We start from the raw sequence: 18130 nt of genomic DNA on the forward strand, positions 1-18130 counted from the left end.
AGAAATGATTCACTCATTTGGTCTTGCCCATTCAGTAGTTTACAGTGTCTGCTGTTGGAGGAAAAAAAAAAAAAATAGAGAGCTCCCAACCCCCAGTAAATGCATTTATTTGTAATATAGTGCAAACAGATTTTTACAATAGCACTAGGGGTATCTGCTCAGATAAAACAGATCCATTATGCAGGACAAGAGTTACAGTTTGAACATAAATTTTCCGGTCTTTAACACCAGCTGTCTGAAACTCTCATGCAAACACTGGAGGTCTAACATCAGATTGGAAAAATCACTTTGTGACAAACCTACAGCACTTAATTTATTTATTTATTAATTTATTATTATTTTTTTTAATTTAATTTAATTTTTACATTTAATTTTAATTGCCCAGGGACACTGTGGTTGCGTCTTTGAGGTATACTCAGATCAGGAATGGGCTGAAAGCCCTCCAGGAGGGTCTGATTTTTACCAAATAAAAGCCTGGTGTGACTGTGGGGACTGCAGTTTCAGGGTTAAAAGCATCAAGCTCACCACAGCAGGAGTCAAACAGAAAGGCTGTCTCTGTCCTGAGCATCACCACTTTCCTTCTGTCTACAGCTGCGTGCATCTTCCTCCCCGCAGCGCTTTCTGAGTGATGCCCTCTGTCTCTCTCCCTCCTCCCGAAACACCACGTCCCCTGGCTGGTACAGTACAGGCTAGCTGTGGGCAGGGAGTCGTGCAGGGAGGGGAAATGTGAGGATTATGCTGGATTTCACAGCCTGGCCGAGATCAGGAGGGCCAACTGGGCTGTGCACGCGTAATCTCAGTGAAATGCATTTGAGCTGGTACAGCAGAACCAAAAGTCACCTGCAGTACAGAAGCTGTTGTTACTGCACTTAATTATAAACCCAGCCATGACTTGGTTCTCATTTCTTTTATGCTAAGGGAAGTATGAAGACATCTTGGGTGACATCTGCTGTGCTACTCTGCTGCAGACCCTGGAAGGCAAGAGTGCTCCCCAACAGCAGGGAAAGAGAGCAGAATAAGTAAAATTCACCTGTGCGTCATGGTGGGGGGTGACAGATTGACCTCCTTTCACAGCCAGGAGAAAGCTCTTGGCCAGGCTGGAAAAGCATGCAAACAAACTGTGAGTCTGCCGGAGAGATGGAGGCACCGCTTTTGGCTACCCTGAGGCCAGCATTTTGCCCCCAGCTTCACTGGCAGCGAAACCCCTGTGGGTTTCATTGCCCACACTGCCTTTTTTTTAATGATTAGAAACTTTCCTCGCCCTTTCTCAATGTCCTGCTGGCTTCAGCGTGCTGGAAACCCTTGAGGACAAGGCAGGGTTGAAGGACAGGTCCTAATTTCATGGTTTCCAGCTGATGGGGTGCCCTTGGGATGTGACAGCCGGGTCCCCCTTTCTGCCACCCCAGCAAAGTCAGGGCATCCCCCCAGAAGGACTTTCCCTGGTCCTGCTGGAGGCAGCTTGTGCAGCTCCGACATCTGCCACCGTCTGTGCTCGACCCACAGCCCAGCTCCTGGAAAGCTTGGTGGCCTCCGAGCAGGTTCAGAGAACCCGATGCAAATTAAGGGTGAAATCAAGGAGGCAAATTGCAGGCTGCTGACGAAGGCACCTCCCCAGTTCAGGAAATTGCTGTGGCATGAATAGTTGGGGATGGTATCTGGGGATGGAAATCTGTAGCTCTTTGCCCTGTCCTTGTACTTTTCCTAAGGAACTAGCGTGGTGAAGCCTCACTCTGACCTGGGTCTATCACTCTGTACTTAGATTAAAAATAACAGCAGGAAACTGTTTTACATTTATGGCTTCTCTTCCTTTAATATAGGGCTACACATGGGGTGACCTTTCCTTCTCCTCTCAAGCCATATGGTCTGGCAATTTTATTTCCAGCCCTGCCTTCCTTATCTCCCCACCAATTCCCAGGCAGGAGGTACAGGGGATGGTGAGCGCTGCAGGAAGGGTGCTGCTTTGTCCCCAGAGGACCTCAAGCAGCCGTGCATGCACAGCAGGGTGTTTCTAGCAGCCCGTGCTTTGCAACGTGCTTGCCCTGCATCGTGTCTCGGCATACAGGCTGTAAGACTGGCAACACAGCTCACCTGGACTCAGCTGGCAAACGCAGCTGGGAGTGGAGGCAGCCACCGTGAGTTTCCTACTAAACCGGGGACTTTTGATGGACTGCAAAGATCTGTTCTTAATAAAAATAAATGCCTGTAATAAATGCAGCTTTTAACCTGCGCTCCAGTAACTGCGAGGGCTGAAGGTAAAAATATCACATTAAATTTTATGTCGGTAATTCCAGCGGATGATCATTTTAACTCGGTTTACACCGGGTCTAACGCAAACCTGTTCCTGGACTGGCACGGGGACGATGCATAGGGAAGGAGGAAACAGAACATGCCTTAAGCCAAAGCAAGGCGCAGAAGTGCATTCAGGGACACGAGGCATTACACATCTCTTAATCACGAATACCAAAGCAGCACAGCTTAGCACACGAAAGGTGTTTAGTGAAGCAGGCAGCAGGAATTTTTGCTAATGAAGGCATTGAACCAATATTGTCTGCATGTCTGGATGTGGCTGCCTAATGACGCTGTATGCAGAACTGCTTGGAGGACACTGCTTGAAAAAAGATGGGGATAATGTCCAGCCATGGCATGGAGTCCTTCATGGCAACTTGCAGGGCTTCCCTCTTTCCTTGCCAATTGCCTTGGGAACAGAAGTGAGAGGAAACTGCTTCTCTGGAGAGCTCTCCTGCCCGTTTTGACCACAGAATTGCTACATAAAGACCTTGAGACTGTCCAGTCAACACGATCTGAGCAGAAAGACCCAATTTCCTGAACCAATTATTGAAGAAACAACACACATATCTGTGCTAGCTGTGGGAGCCAAGACTGGGATTCACCTCACCTGATTTCACAGCTCAGTTCATCATCTGGCTGGGTGTCCTAATTCAGGACTATATCCCATTTCTAAAAGTTGGGTCTGACTCACCTACTTTTGACCCAACGTTAGGTATTGAAAAGACATATTTTGAGTACTTCCACCCTACCTGGAGCAGGGCTACAGCAGAGCCTATAAGCAGACACAAGGAGAAATGAATGTGCTTTTGTTCTGGGCTGTAAAAACACGGGTTTCTAATGAGCAGCAATCTTCTGTTAGAGCTGGTAGCTGTAGATCATTTTCTCCCTGCAGCACAGCAGAAATGTAGCTCTCCTTGATAAAACTAAAAGTAGTAGCAGCATCCAAAGCAGCACACACCAGCATCCGTCACCGCACAGACTCTGTCTACCTTGCCCCAGAGCCATCGTCTCAGCCAGCATTGCTGGCGAGGGTGAGACGGGCAAGATTTCCTTCAGTGCCTTCATTCTGTGCCTGAGACACACAGAAAAGAGGTGGTGTGCATTTTTTTTTAGTCTACTTTCCTGAAGAATAAGAAAGTGTGCAAACTCGTTCACTCCCCAAGACTTTTGAACCTCTTGACTCATTTCAAACAGATTGGACGGTCAAGACAGATGAGAGCAAGGAGTACAAAGGTTGATAGATGGAAATGTGGAACTGATAGACACGAGTCCCACATTTGCAGCCCTCCAGTTTTGACCACCTGTCTTGTGATATGCCAGAGGATGCACACAGGTAATTGCTGCAAGGGCAAGCACATGGTGCGTATTAAATAATTTGCCAATGGATCCAAATCAAACGGAGTTCAAACAAGAGAACAAGAAAACATATTTTTACTCTTGCATTTGCATTCATTCCAAAACATGTCTGAGTTTCTGCCACAGGTGTTTTGTGGGTTTCTTTACACTCGTGAGCAGCAGTACTTCCAAGCAGAGCCCCATGGCCAGTTCATTCCTTATTCCTGAGCATAGATCTACACTGGGCATTTTCTCTGCTGCTGTGCTGGGGAACAGGGCACAACAGGAGCGGGGTCCGGGGCTGCACCCTGCTCTCGTCTCCCTCTCACGTCTGGGTGCCTTAACAGAGGGGTAAGAAATAGGTAAGGAAGAGCACAGGCTTCTTCAAAACCCAGACAAAAAGCACTGATGGTGTCTGCTCCTTTCCTTGTTACTAAGAGAAAGAAAAAAATGTTTCCCAGTGCCATCTTACAGCCTGATTTTTTTATTTTTTTTTAAGTTCAGCCCATGGCAGTGACAGAGCTGTCCTTGAAGAGGTGTTCCTTTGAAGGATAGCCCCCTGGTGACAGCAGGTAGGGCAGTGCTGCCTGCCCCTGCTCGCTCAGGTTTGCTTAATGAGCCAGAAGAACCTGGAAACCCTTGTGAGAATGGGACCCCCAGGAGCAGCCGAGGCCAGCCTCGCCTCTCAAGCTTACCTTTCTTCGTTTGGCCTGACGTTTTTTGGCAGACTAGTATCCTGTGGCAGGGAATCGGGGAGATGAGACTACAGGGAGCAAGTGAGCACTGGCAGGGAGCACCGGAGGGAAGATGAGAGGATGGATGTGAGAAGGCCACATGAGTGGCAAGGGTCGCTCTGCCGAGGTGGTCAAGCCACCTGTGGGCAGATCAGGCAGGAGAAAACAAAGCAAAGCCCCTGTCCACTTTGTGAAATAAGGTGCAGCAGTACCACTGCTGATAGTGCAGAGGGGCGAGAAGAAAAATGGGGCCTGGACTCAGCCTACCACCTCGACAACCTGCAGGAGATGGTCGAGCTCTTCCTGCAGGTCTTCACTGCAGGCTCTTGCCCTGCCTCTCCTCAGGAGCATCTCTGAGGGCATAGGGAGGTGAAATGGAGGCCTGCCACCTTCCTCACCTGCAGTCAGCTGAAGATACCACCTGTAGGACCTCTGTGTGTGTCCCTGCTGGCCTGCACCTGGCCATTTTCAGTTCAGGACACAGCAACTTCCCCAGAAAGCAGGAGGGTGGTAATGCAGAGCACATCCCTCTCTTCCACCCCAACCACCAAATATGATTAACAACACCAGGATCCTCCAGCCTCAGTGTCCTTGGTTGAAACCCTGGATACTGGCAAAGCAAAGATGCCCAGGGTGTCTGTTTTTAATCAATTAGGCGACGCTGAAACAAACCTTTTCTTAAATACATGAATGCTTGTAGCCCTGATAGGACTTCAACCCACAAAACCGAGGCTTGTTCTGAACCAGAAGCAATTAAGTTTAAATTGGGGTTTGTATTTTAGCGAGTCCTGCTTCACATATTCAGTCAAGCAGTGGCTAGTTCAGACGGCCTTGCTTCTGATCACACATTTTGCCCGTGTGCTTTGCAGGTTGCTTTCCAGAGGTCCCCTCCTGCCATTAGCTTTGTTAGCAGGGACTTGCACAGTTAACAAGCCTACCCTCCTTGAACTAAAGGCTCACAAAGCAACCTTATTTATCTACAATCTTCAGACCTGTGAAGAAAGCCCCAACTTCTCTTTTGAATGCAGTCACTTTCTTTCTCATCTTCTATGCCTCACACAGAAGACAGAAGCTTTCATCACCAATAAGCCACAGACCCTCTCTGCTCTCTGTTAAATGTTCAGGGGCAAAGATTTGGAACAAATGAATGCAAAATGAGCAACATTTATATTATGGCCATTTCAGTTCTCCAGCTGAGTCTGTAATTGGCTGATACTCATATTTTTTCCCTCTTGCTTGTCTGGCAGTACTCTGGCCTTTGCTTTTATAGCTGTTGGCTTTTTTTTTTTTTTTTTTTTTTTCCTCCCAAGTTTTCTATAGTTTTTGCAAGCAGTGTCTGCAATAAATGGATAAGCCTCACAAAGGGGCTTGCTCACTTCCTAGAAGAATCCAGGTATCTAGGTAATTTCCCTGAAATACTTCCAGATGGTTTTCCTGAACCATCAATATATTGTTCTGCCTGTGGAATAAAAGGAGTTTGATACTCGTATTTAACAGAAAGAAGGCCCAGATACATAAGTCAGAGAAGGCCAATGTATTCAGGTCTGATGTAGGAAGACAGGGAGGAAGAAGAGGCAATGTCCCTCCACACCTCATTTGCCCCCTCACCACACAGAATCCCTCCTGAGTGCATTTGGCCCAGGACGAGATGAGGAGGGGTTTTGTACAAATTCCTGTGGGGGTGATGGAGGAGAAAAAATAGAAATAGCAGAGAGTAAGTCTCACCACTGTGATACAACCAAGCAGATGTACAAGAATTCAGGATACTTATCCCCGTTTGTCTGGTGCACACTGCAATGAGAGGTGGCTGGGAATTTTTGGAAAACACTATGTACAAAAATCATTATTTTTTTAAGGGAATATTTTGCAGGAAAGCACAGGGTGCAGCAAAACTTTTGTCAGAAAAGTTTCTTCACATCCAGGGTTGGAAAGGAGTGGCGGAGGTGGCCTCAAGCCCACCTAGGCACCCCCAACACACAGGAGCATGAAATTGGTCCCCATCACACTCAGGACTGAGCAGAAGTCTCTTTAACCACACCTATGCAACTAAATAAAAGAGGAGCAGGACTACTGCCCATCTCCAGAGCATCCACGTGGCTAAGGCTGGCCCAGTGCAGCAGGCCAGGGAGGATGCTAGCACTAAGCAGGGTTTGGGAGCTTTCAACCTTTTCTATTTGAGAAAACGGAGACCTCCAGCAGTGCAGTAAGAAATATGAACAAACTTTATAGCGGAAAACAGAAATTGTCGTGATGAGCAGCTTGAGGTGATCTGGCTGTTCTCTGCTGGCATTATTGCCTCCTGTGCTACTCCAGGCATTTCTTTATTGCTTGCATACTGTCCTTCTCAATTATCTTACCAAGTAAATACATTTTTGACACAGAGACAGCCCTGGTCCTGGGTACAACCCCCATCATTCCCTGCCTTGCTTGAGTCCGCAATAGCAACTAACATTTCTGTGCTTTGTTCCTTGTTAAATTATGCCTACTGAATGAAATCACCAGGGCTAACATGTCCCTATTTGAAAAAGAGGTGGGAAACCCCTTTCCCATCAAAATCTGCTCTACAGGTGGCCTGAGCACTAAAGAAAACGTTTGCTCCTTCTCCTGTCCCACACAAATTGCACCCATGCATGCACACAGCAGCTGTTTTGTTTGTGCTAATTACACCTACATCGCAGTGAAGCCCATCAGACCTCCTCACTCTGTCCACGGCCCCATAGGCAAGCAGGGATGCGAGCCACCAAAAGGCACTGGCGGCTGCACTGCGGTGGGATGGGCACAGCAATGCTGTGGAGTGTTGAGGGCTGGGACATGAGAAACACGGCCACAACTCAGAGGTGCTGGGAGCTGCCTCAGGAAATAAATTGACCCCCTAAATCTGAAGAAGTGATATTACAAAAGTCAATAGGGAAATAACTTTTCTTAGACACAGCACAAGAATTTCGCTCATTTCTCACATAATAGTTATCCTTATCCCTTAGGGACCCGCTGCACTTTTATATTACATTGTGAGCAATAATACTTATAAAAGAGCCGTCCCTTTCTGGCATTAACTGCAGTAGCTCTTAGGTTTCTGTCTTTAGAGACTTCAGGGACCACAGCTTCTAAAGATGCTCCAAGCTTTCATTGCTATGCATGGGAGACCCATTTTTTACTCAAACCACATTTTAACGTGGGAATCAGATGACATAAATAAAAAGATCCTGAACTTAATCATTAAATGCAGAAACAAGAAAAGCACGTGCATCACTGCTACAGCCCGCTGTGTCAGCCAGGGCTAGACAGTCACCCCACTGCCACCGCTTCCTGCTCGAGAAGAAAAGCTCTGGTGTGATCCAAACCCTTTGGTAAGCTCACACGGGTTCAGGAGGGAAACCAGAGCCTTCCAATACTATTATCTGCTGGTGTTAACCTAAATTAACGTACCCACCTGGCAAGGTGATACGCAGTGTCTGAGATGTATTACACTTGTGTCACGAGAGGCAAGGTGAAGCCATTTGCTCGTGCCCCAGACTCCTGGTGGGTCCAAGTCCCAGCTGTGATTTGGGCACTGATGCACCCCACGTGAAGGCTCACTGTCCTCATGGACACCAATTCTGCCCTAGGGGGAGGCTGCAGGTGGCTCTCTAGATGCAGAGCGGACACATCTGGAGTAGAAGCGTGCTGGGAAACTGCCGACATCCCGGGCCTCAGACCGTGGGAACACCAAGTGGCAGGTTAGTGAAGCTGGACCAAGCGTGGCTGGGGAGTAAAGCTCACTGACTGCAGCTGGTCACTGCAGCACACAGCATGCAAGGGTGATGTTTGCCACGGTTTGACTATATCATTAATTTGTTGTTAAATAAACACGCCACTCTCGCTTTTCAGAACTGCTTTGGTACATTTCCCCCCCTACAATGAGTCACTTTTTCCTGTTTTCTGGATTATTTTTACATAGTGTTTGGCAACAACCCTCTGTTCATCACCTCGAAACTTTAAACCGAGAACAAAGATGCTGCAGCTGGCTTGTGTGTCATCATGTGCATACCCTGGGCAATACATCTTGCAAAACTGGACTGATTGAGTGTCTGCTTTAACTGCTTTGACCTTTTTTGTTATTATTATTATTTAAAAAAAAAAAGACACAAGAGATGAAAGGCACCATTGGATGAATTTTCAGTGCTTTTGTCCTTGGAAATGTTGATTAGGAGAAGACACACTCCAAGCAAGCTCTGAGGGCAACTAAAGGAAAACCTTCAGGTTAATTATGGAAACTGTTCACAAAGTTCAGCCCCTGTGTAACTCCAGCACTAACTGGTTAGCAGAAGCCTCATACCATCCAGTTAAGCCTCCAAAAGAGTGGTCTGGGACTGGAGGGAAGCTCATATTGTGTACTCACCCCGTGCACATGGTGCTTTTTTCCCCATGACACATTGAATTGTTTAATGGCTCTTGAGGTGCCATTATTTTCATTTTCTATATGTCTGTATCATAAAGTTGGCAACACAGGTCCAGCACAGGATGGCGGTGTCTTCCACTGCGGCTACATTTCTTCCAGCTCCTCGGGACAAAACTGTGAGTAGCAGAGACAACTCACAGCTCCACAGCAATGCCTGGTGCTGATGAGGAAGAAATGTCCATGCACACAGACCTGGGCACACCATATCCCTGAGGCTGACAAGTCAGCCACTCGTGTCATGTTCTGATTTAGCACTGAGGTTTCCAGACCCGGTGGCAGGGAGTACCTGTGTCTGAGGACTGTCCCAGTATGTGAATCACACGAGAACCAGCAACACATTCATGACCAGTGGCTTCTGATTGCCTCTGGAAAGGAAGACCTCCACCGCCTGCCAGGTGCAGCATGTGCTCCTTGAGAAGCACCCAAGGTGCCTACAAGAGCCTGGTGAGGAGGGGGTGCACTCTGCTCCCCTGTCCTAAAAATATCTCTGACCCAAAGGTCTTCATAAGCACTGCATAAGAAGTCCTGGTTACCTTTGCGACTACTTCTCACACTCCCCTGCAGAATAATTTTAAAATTGTTCAACAAAAGATTCCAGCTTTTAACACTTTTCTCCTGTCAGTGAGAAAGTACAAGTGGTTATAAGACAGATAAAGTATCTGCAGGTCATAGTGCACTCTGCCCACCCACATATAGGTGATGGGGACAACATCCCGAGGCAAGTAATCGTTTTTATTGTGTTGTGTGTGTGACCACATCACTCAAGGATGTATTATAAGCTCTTTGGGGCAGTACAGTGTTTGAAGCAATTGGTACGCATCTCTTCATGAAACCTCTCCAAAATTGCAAAGGACAGAAAATAGCAGGTTGAAATGCTCCTTGTATCTCTCCTGGAAATCCAGGGTGAATGCCAATTGATCAGGAGTGCTCAAGGCAGCAGTAGTAAGACAGGCAAAGTGCCCCACTGCGAGTGCCTACCTCTGCATCTCAACACCCAACATAAGATTCACTCCCTAGCACAGTAATTCAGGTGGCACCCAGCACCACCTGGGTCATCATCATGCCCCAGACTCTTTGGCTGAAGCTATTTCCTCCGCTCAGAGTTTATCCTATTTTTGCCCTCAAGCTTTCTCAGCTCCTTTATCAGCACTCAGAAGAGATGACTTTATCACGCTTCATGCGGGGAGATCTTCCACACTTGCAGGGAGCCTGCGAGGGACCGAGGCATGGTGCCACACACGGTGCATGATAAATGGAGCCCTGTGAATACCAGGAGAAATTTCAGACTTTATTTATTTTCTTTTCCTTCCACTTTCCTCCTACTTTGTGCTCCCTCACGGAGCACACTCTCTTTGCCTTCCCAGTGCATCATTTCTCTCCCGATGCTTTAACACCCCGACTCTGAGCAGCCCGTGCTGCCCTTTCTAGCAATCACCAGGCAGCAGGACTGCAGCATTAAGTTTCCCCCTGCCCCAAAATTAGCATGAGAAACAAGCACATCAACTATGAGCGCAGGCAAATGTGACCTTTTCAGAGGCTGACTTTATGTATTTATTCTGTTGTCACTCATCTCTCTGTTGCCAAAAAACTATAAGACAAAAAAGTGGTGCACTTTCTCCAGCGGCCCATCCTGCGTGGGGATGTAGCCAGTGGCTGTGGGGAACTGCTGCCTCATGGGACTCTGAAGAGCTACATATGAATGAGTTTAGGAGAACTCCCTCACCTCTAAATTAATCATAATATACCACCCACCAGAAGCCTCAGTTGGTCCTGTTCTCCATTTTTCATTGGGGAGTGCTCCTGCTTGCCCTCCTCCAGACCTCGTACACGGACAACTTTTTTTTTTTTTTCCTTCTTGGCACTGGGACCCTCTTTCATTTTTCTTGGGGAGGTGCTGGGAACCCTGGTGACAGGACACTGGTGGGATGCAGCAGCGAGGCAGGACCCTCACCAAGGTCCCCCCAGCAGGAGCCCTGGGTTTGGTTTGAACATTGCTTGCACCAAGGCACTGGACAGCCATGCTCTGCCCTGGCTCATGTTTGTTTAAAAATAAAATAAAATAGAACCAGTAGTTGTAGGAATTCAGGAAAGGAAAATCAAACGAACAAAACCAACCAAACAAACCAACCTTAACAGTTATCTGAACTTTGGGGCTCGTCAGCAGCAAAATGTTATTTTTGCCCTCTGGGCAAGAGGCAGCAAACTGCTCTCAGCCTGGGGGTCCTGCATCTCCCCCAGGCTGGCAGGTACAGGGGGGAGATATGGGAATAATTCACTTTTATGAACCACCATGGTGAAGCCTCTCCTGCCTACATAAATACCTGCATCAGCCCTTCCTGTGAGACACCCTCCTATCCCAGGAGATCTCAGCTGGCAGAAGGACATGAGGCCTGGCACCAGGTTGATGGAAGCTCACCTGAGCACCCCTCTCTTTTCAGCAGGGACAAGTCATCCCGTTTCTTCGCTGGCTCAGCGTCATTCCCTTTTGTCAACAGAGACTGCCACTGCTAATGGTGTAAAAATAATGGCCGAGGACACAAGATCAATGATCATTTTTGCAATATTGTCTCCCCGTTTAATAACCTCATTAAACTAGAAATCATCTGTGGCAGCTATGTCAGGTAGATTTAATCTAAGTTTCAAAACACCTGTGATTGTGTGAATTCTACCATCTTTTGTTAATAAAAATGCCTCTGAATTGTAAGGTTTGTCCTAGGAGTCCATTTCCCAGCCACTGCATGGAGCAAGGGGTCCTCAAAATGAGAGAGCCATCTGTGCATGTGGATGGGATGCATGTGGATGGGCCTCCTCTGCCCCTGCTGGCTTCTTACCCTGAGCAGCAGGAGAGCAGAAAGGGTAAATTCAGATCAAAGCCCTGCCTTTGAGAAGTGCTGTGGCTTCACCTCACTGGGATTTGTGGGTTTTCAGTTTCAGTGCTGTAGGCTCCCTCCAACACCTATTGCAAAACTCGGTCCAAACCACCCAGCTTCTCACTTGCAGTGGTAGGAGGCCATAAATAAAGAGAAGGCCTCTATGAGAAGGGCTTAGAGATGAGATCTGGCTCCCCTGCAGCCCACTGAAGCCTGAGGGACTGCACAATTTCCTGCATGAGCAGCACCCTGCCTCTCCACATTTTAGGGGACACTGAGTACCAGCACCAGAGCAGTGTTTTACCTCGCTGGGTACCCTTTTGAATGACTAAATGACAGCGAGTAAGATGTATTTACATACATTACGGCCTATTCCCCCACTGGAAGACGATTTGTGTAGATAACTTCCATTAATGTTAAAGGGAGTCATTCACATAAATCCTGACCATGTTAATGGCCGACCAGCCTCCTCTGCACAGCATTTCGTGGTGCTGCATTTAGTGAGCACAGTATAAGCACAGCTGACTTAATATGCAAATAAATTCAAGTATTTACTGAGCCATAAGAGACAGTTACTAGGCACATCTCTCATTCATCGCTTATACGGAAATAGACGGAGGCTGCCAGACAAAATCAGGAGATAAATGCTATAAACATTTTTGAAGGCGACGGGGGGAAGGGTACCGAGTCCCCAGATACACATAAGTAATGGTCACAGCTTCTTGACAACATCCTCTCCTGTTTATTTTCTCTGTGTGTGTGTCCACTGCATACCCACACCGAAGCCACTCCTTGAGGCATCGCTGTTCCCTGTTGTAGCTCCAGCCTCTCTCCTGTCCCCCAGGGACACGGCAGGGCCATGGTGACCTGTCCCTGGTCAGGGTCCCTCACTCAGGGCTTTGTTGTCACCTGCCCAGCTGCAGGAGAGGAGAATGTCCTTCTGGAAAGGTTGGCTACCCACTGTGACTCTCCTCCTGGCACCAAAGCTGGGTGCCTCCTCTGACTGAGCCTAGGGCAGAGAGAACTTTTTCACCTTTTCTTCTCATGGCTTATTCTCTTCAGAAGCTTCACATGAGCCCTCATGAGGCCTGTGCTTTTCCAAGGCAGAGGAAAGATATCTTCTGTAGTAATCAGATCTTTAAAGCGCATCAGATACTGAAGTCCTCCTTCAGCTCCTTATGCAAGATCTTGAAGGTGCCATGGCAAACAGAGATGTCTTCCACATACGGAGGATGACATGGAGCTATCATTGCTTCTTCCTCATGGTAATAAATCAATAACCTTGATTCATGTGTTTACTCCTCTGGATGGAAAACTAGGAAAAGTCCTCTCACTGTTGCACAGTTCAACAGCTCACCTCATGGCGGCCTGCAGCTCCCTCACGAGGGGAGCGGAGGGGCAGGCGCTGAGCTCTGCTCTCTGGGGACAGCGACAGGACCCGAGGGGACGGCATGGAGCTGGGACAGGGGAGGGTCAGGATGGGGGTTAGGGAAAGGGTCTGCGCCCAGAGGGTGCTCAGGCACCGGGACAGGCTCCCCAGGGCAGTGGTCACGGCACCGGGCCTGATGGAGTACAAGAAGCATTTGGACAACGCTCTCAGTTTTGAACCCAGTGCACCCCTTTCCCCGTTCAGTGCTTTCCTCACATCTTAAGGAAACGTCTGAGCATTATCTCTGTCCACCTTTGGAAACTCCCTCCCTCAGTCTCTGCTCTCTCCCCCAACACAGATATTCCCCTCCCCACTGTGTCCACGGGTGCAGATAGAAACAAACCTATGGCAAGGACTTTGGAAATCAGAGCATTTTACACATCGACTTCACAAGAAGGACCCCCAATCCCACTTGCACTTTGAGGATGATTTGGTGGCACTGACACAGGGGACAGGTGGTTTCCTTCAGAAATAAGGTAAGGGGCTCAGGTCACCTGGAGAGCCTAGGTTAGCCCAGCTTTGCTTTCAGATACAGAAACCTAGACTGATTTCTGGATTGTCTGGATTGACTTGAAGAGTTTGAATGGCATGTACTCTCTGGCCGGGGAGTTTGAAGACTGCCTGAACTCCAGCTGGAGCCTCTGAGGATGGTAACAACCATCATTCTCTGTAAGTCTGCTTGTGGCGCAAGAGGAGGTCTTTGGTTAGAAACTTACCTGCACGTGGTGTCCTCCCCATGGCTGGCCAGTAGAAAGAAATCATTTGGAGCCAGTGTGGTTAAATACTTTCATGTTACCAAGGACTTCCTCATTATAGGGCCATGGCTTCTCCCTCTTGCTGGCTGGGTCAGGCCAACACACACCAATGTGGTGTACATAGACAGCTACCTCCAGCCAGCCTGCTCCTTCAGAGAAGTCTCAGGGGACCTGTTTTGCCACAGTATTTCCATTTTTCAGAAAGCTGAAGCTTACAGGAAGCCCTTCTGGCTGTGGGGGAACTCATTCTCCATAGTCTTCCCCTACAAGTCCTGGGGCTAGGGTGAGGTGGGGAAGAGGGTGAAGGATGGATGGAAAGCAAACCCTGTCCTTCACATCCTGCACCCAAAATGAATGGAGCAGGCTGAACAGTCGGAGAGCAAAGGGCTGGCATTTACAGCAACATTTCTCCTGTAGGATGGGAATCACCTCTGAAGATGGGGTCAGGATAAACTGCAGGGCAGCAGCAAACTGCTCAGTTCAAGAGGAATTATTCATCCTTCAGTGTAACATAATTACACATCCAGACTGTCTCTGGGCAATTCTTTATTCTGGCCAAATTTACACTAGTTCCTAAAGGGAGCAGTCAATCTTAATGAACGACTTACAGTTTCATCATCTTCGCAAGGTTTTATTAGAAAAGTAGAATATCACAAATTTACATCTTTAATTAGTAGATTTTAACCCTAGCTTCCCCGCACATCTCCCTTTCTTTTGTCAATTCCTTCATTCTAATCAAAAGAAAACTTGCTGCAAAGATGCTTCCAAGATTGTAGATTATTTTCAGTTTTATTAATCAATAGCAAATTTAGCCACTGCCTTTAATGCGTCCATACATCGTGATTCTGTTTCACACAGCAGCGTGCAATCCCCTGACACACAGACGCACAATTTTGAATGAATTTTGTTAAGACACAGCACAATACAGAGACAATTTTCTTCCTTTGCACAGAGAACCAGTTCCTCATGAGGCAACTTGTTACGACAGAATGAATACACGTCATTCATTATTTCCCTTTCAGGTGAGCCTGCAATATCCTTCCTTGCACACATAAACCACTGACAGTTCTGTCACTCTGCGAGCACGCCCGTGTTGACCATCACCTGTTAATTGCTGAAGGTGCTCGTTATGGTCAGCGGGAGAGCTCAGCTCTATGCAAATGCAGCTGACTCCTCCTTTGCACCATTTTAAAGCTGTAGGTAGAGAAGTAGGGCAGGATTTCAGGGAGCTGGGGCATTTCTTCATCTCACCATCATCCTTTTCTCTTAAAAAAAAATCATTGCACTGTACAAGATACTTTATGAAAGTAATCTAAAGCCCCCGAGGATGCCAATAGGTCCCGGCGTGGCCAGGTACGTGGAGGACAATCACATCTCAGCATCATGCCCCCACAGGGCTGGTGATGGGGCAGGCAGACACACCAGCCAATGCACCTGTGTGTTTCCTGTTCCTGGGCTGGGGACAGCAAACCTTCCCACACCCTGCTTCCCCTCACCTTGCTGCCAGTGCCCTCTTCTTCTTTATGTGATTACCTTAAATTCTGGGGAAGGAAGGTGTTCAAGAGAGAACTGTCAAAGGTCAGTTCTCAGCTTGCTGAAGCTTGGAGAGTCACTCATGTACTGTGACAGCGTGCTCTATAGTGTTTCACTTTAAAACTTTAAAAAATATATTTCAAAATGCATTATTCATGGCAAGCACAATGATAAGAGAAGGACTGGGGGAAAAGCCTCTCACTGCAATTTTTTCATTTCAGATACCACAGCTCCCACTGAGCACCCATACCAGCAGGTGAGGAACCTCAGAGCAAGGCATTCCTTGCTCAAGAAAGAAAATTGCCTCTTTCTACCCACTCTTTTCCCCAGAATATGAAAGTACCAGAGTTAAACACTGTTGCTAAACGAAATGATCACAATATCAGAGTTGCTGTGCTCCATCGACAAAGCATTTATCAACTCTGCAGAGTTTTTGACCTTATGCAGCACATGTACTTTATCTGTAGTTGGCAGTTTTTGTTTTTTTTTTCTTGCCACGCTTCCATAATCCACTGCTAACAAGCTCGTGTCCCTGCCAGCCTCTCCAACCCGAACAGCGTGAGCATCAGCCAAATAACTTTTACGATGGGGCAAAAGGGTTCTGCCTCGTTGGGAAAATCAGTGCGACATCTTAATTAAAATGAGAAATCACCTGCAGCCAGAGAGGGCTGGGAGACCCCTGACCTACGCCAGACCACAAAACCTGCATGCTCACATCTCCCAGCCACATCCTCAGCTCGTGTTGAACGAGGCTGGAGCCACGGGAGCGATGCTGACTTACACCAACCCCAGCTGTGTGTAGCTGGACCAGGGGCCGGCAGCACATCGTGGCAGGGATGCTGCAGGTGCTGCTGTGGCACAAGGACACTTTTTAGACTGCATCCCTGCACCCCCAAAGAACAACATCCCTGCAGTTTCCAAGTATTTACTATTTACCCCCCTCCTGTGCGCTCTGCATTTGTCTCTAAATGCCCATTCTGAAAGCCCTTGGTCTATCCTTGAGCAAAGCGCCTTCAGAAGCCTCTTGAATTAAAAACAGGCTGAAACAAAAATTCCCCCCACACACAAGCAGAGAATTTCAACAACTTTCCCCCCGCACCTTGCCAGATGCACTTCACACCCCCGCGACAAGCCCTGTGTGCACCAAACCCACCCCAACTCCTGTCCGCCAGGTCGCTGCTATGGGATGAAGCCACGGCAAAGCAAACCCTGCAGCCTCTGCCCCGTACCAGCCTCAGAGTTACTCACTGACCCACGCTGGCCTTCACCCTCGGCGAGCTCGGTGCTGGCTGCGGGATGGGGCTGGGGAGGCGGCGGTGGCCGGGGAGGAGCTGGCAGGGTGAGCGGGACGTGCGTGCATCTCCTTCGGGCGTGGGGTCCTCCCTCGAAGTTACCTGGGAAGCACCTGGAAGGGCAAAGAGACAGACCTCTGCTACTCCTCGGGCGTGGAGGAGGAAGCCGGCACACAGGCGGCATTGCTCCCTTCGATTTTGCAGCAAAGGGCAGCGACTCGACCGAGCAGCTGGTTGGGAGATCCGAGGAGACTGCAGTTCAACTCATTGCTCCGTCAGCTGCACTAAAACCCCAGCTCTTGTGGTATAAATGCTGCCTGCGAAGTATATTGCAAAGTATGCTGCTTATAAACCAGCATTTACCTGGCAGGAAAAGAAAAATGAAAAACAGAAACCCCACTTGGAGCCGGGTTTGGAGAAGCACGATGCTGCCCTGCAGCCCTCGCACTACCGCAGCCAGAAGTGTGCACAAACTCGTGCACACAGGTGCTGCTGGCATGGCACGGCACGGAGCAGCCCTGCAGTACTCGCTGCTGACCCACCGCACCTTCCCCAGCACATCCCGCGCCGGCACCAGTTCCCAAACTGGTTGTGCTGGGAAGCTGCCTCTGGGGACGGGTGCGGTGCCCAGCAGAGGGTCTCCAATCGAGGAGCTGTAAAGTTCGCGTGCAAGCAGCACAAGAACTGCTCAAACAAGGCTGAAGAACACGAAAATCAGGCAGAGAAAAAGAAGCATGCTTTCCCCTTACCTATTGCCTCTGCTCAAACGCTGGGCAGTGCCTTTAGGGAGCCCGGGCATTTGGAGCCACCGGGCAGAGGACTTTGGGCACATGCACCCAGAGCCCGGCAAAAGCCATCTTCTCCCTGCCTCTTAGCACGGTGCAAGCCTCCAGCAGCTCAGCTCTCCAGCTGCAAACATCTCATTAGACTAATGCATTCAGCACAGGCAGAAAACTCGATTTACCATAGCTACAGCAATGAATTTCCATTACGATGACAGCTTCAACCACATCATGTCCGGAAAACCAGCCAACCACTGCCTTTTAAAGAACACACACATTTTACACGCAGAAAACGAGGGCCCGTGTGCCGTGTCTCCTTTCTCTTCCCGGCTAAACGGAGAAAAAATTGCCATGTCTGCCTAGTTCAGAGCTCCACGACCCAAAAGGTAAAGGCAGTCGGACTTTTTTTTTTTTATTCCCCCACATAGCAGCAGCTTTCGCAGCAGCGTGCGGTGCGCTGCACCGAGCCGAGCGGGTGCTTGCAACATTTCTACATTTTACCTACCCCTCCTCTGTTGCCATAGAAACCTGCCTGTATCATCGTCCCTTTGTCCCGATCCTGCAGCAATGTGGCCCGATACCGAGCTAACGTGAGGGGCAGGACCGGGCGCTCCAGTTTCGGATAAATGAGACGCCAACAGGGGCAGCGGCACTCGGGACCTTTGTGCCGGCA

Source organism: Aythya marila (genome assembly GCF_965140915.1).
Source record: "Aythya marila genome assembly, chromosome: 3".
Lineage (NCBI taxonomy): Eukaryota > Metazoa > Chordata > Aves > Anseriformes > Anatidae > Aythya > Aythya marila.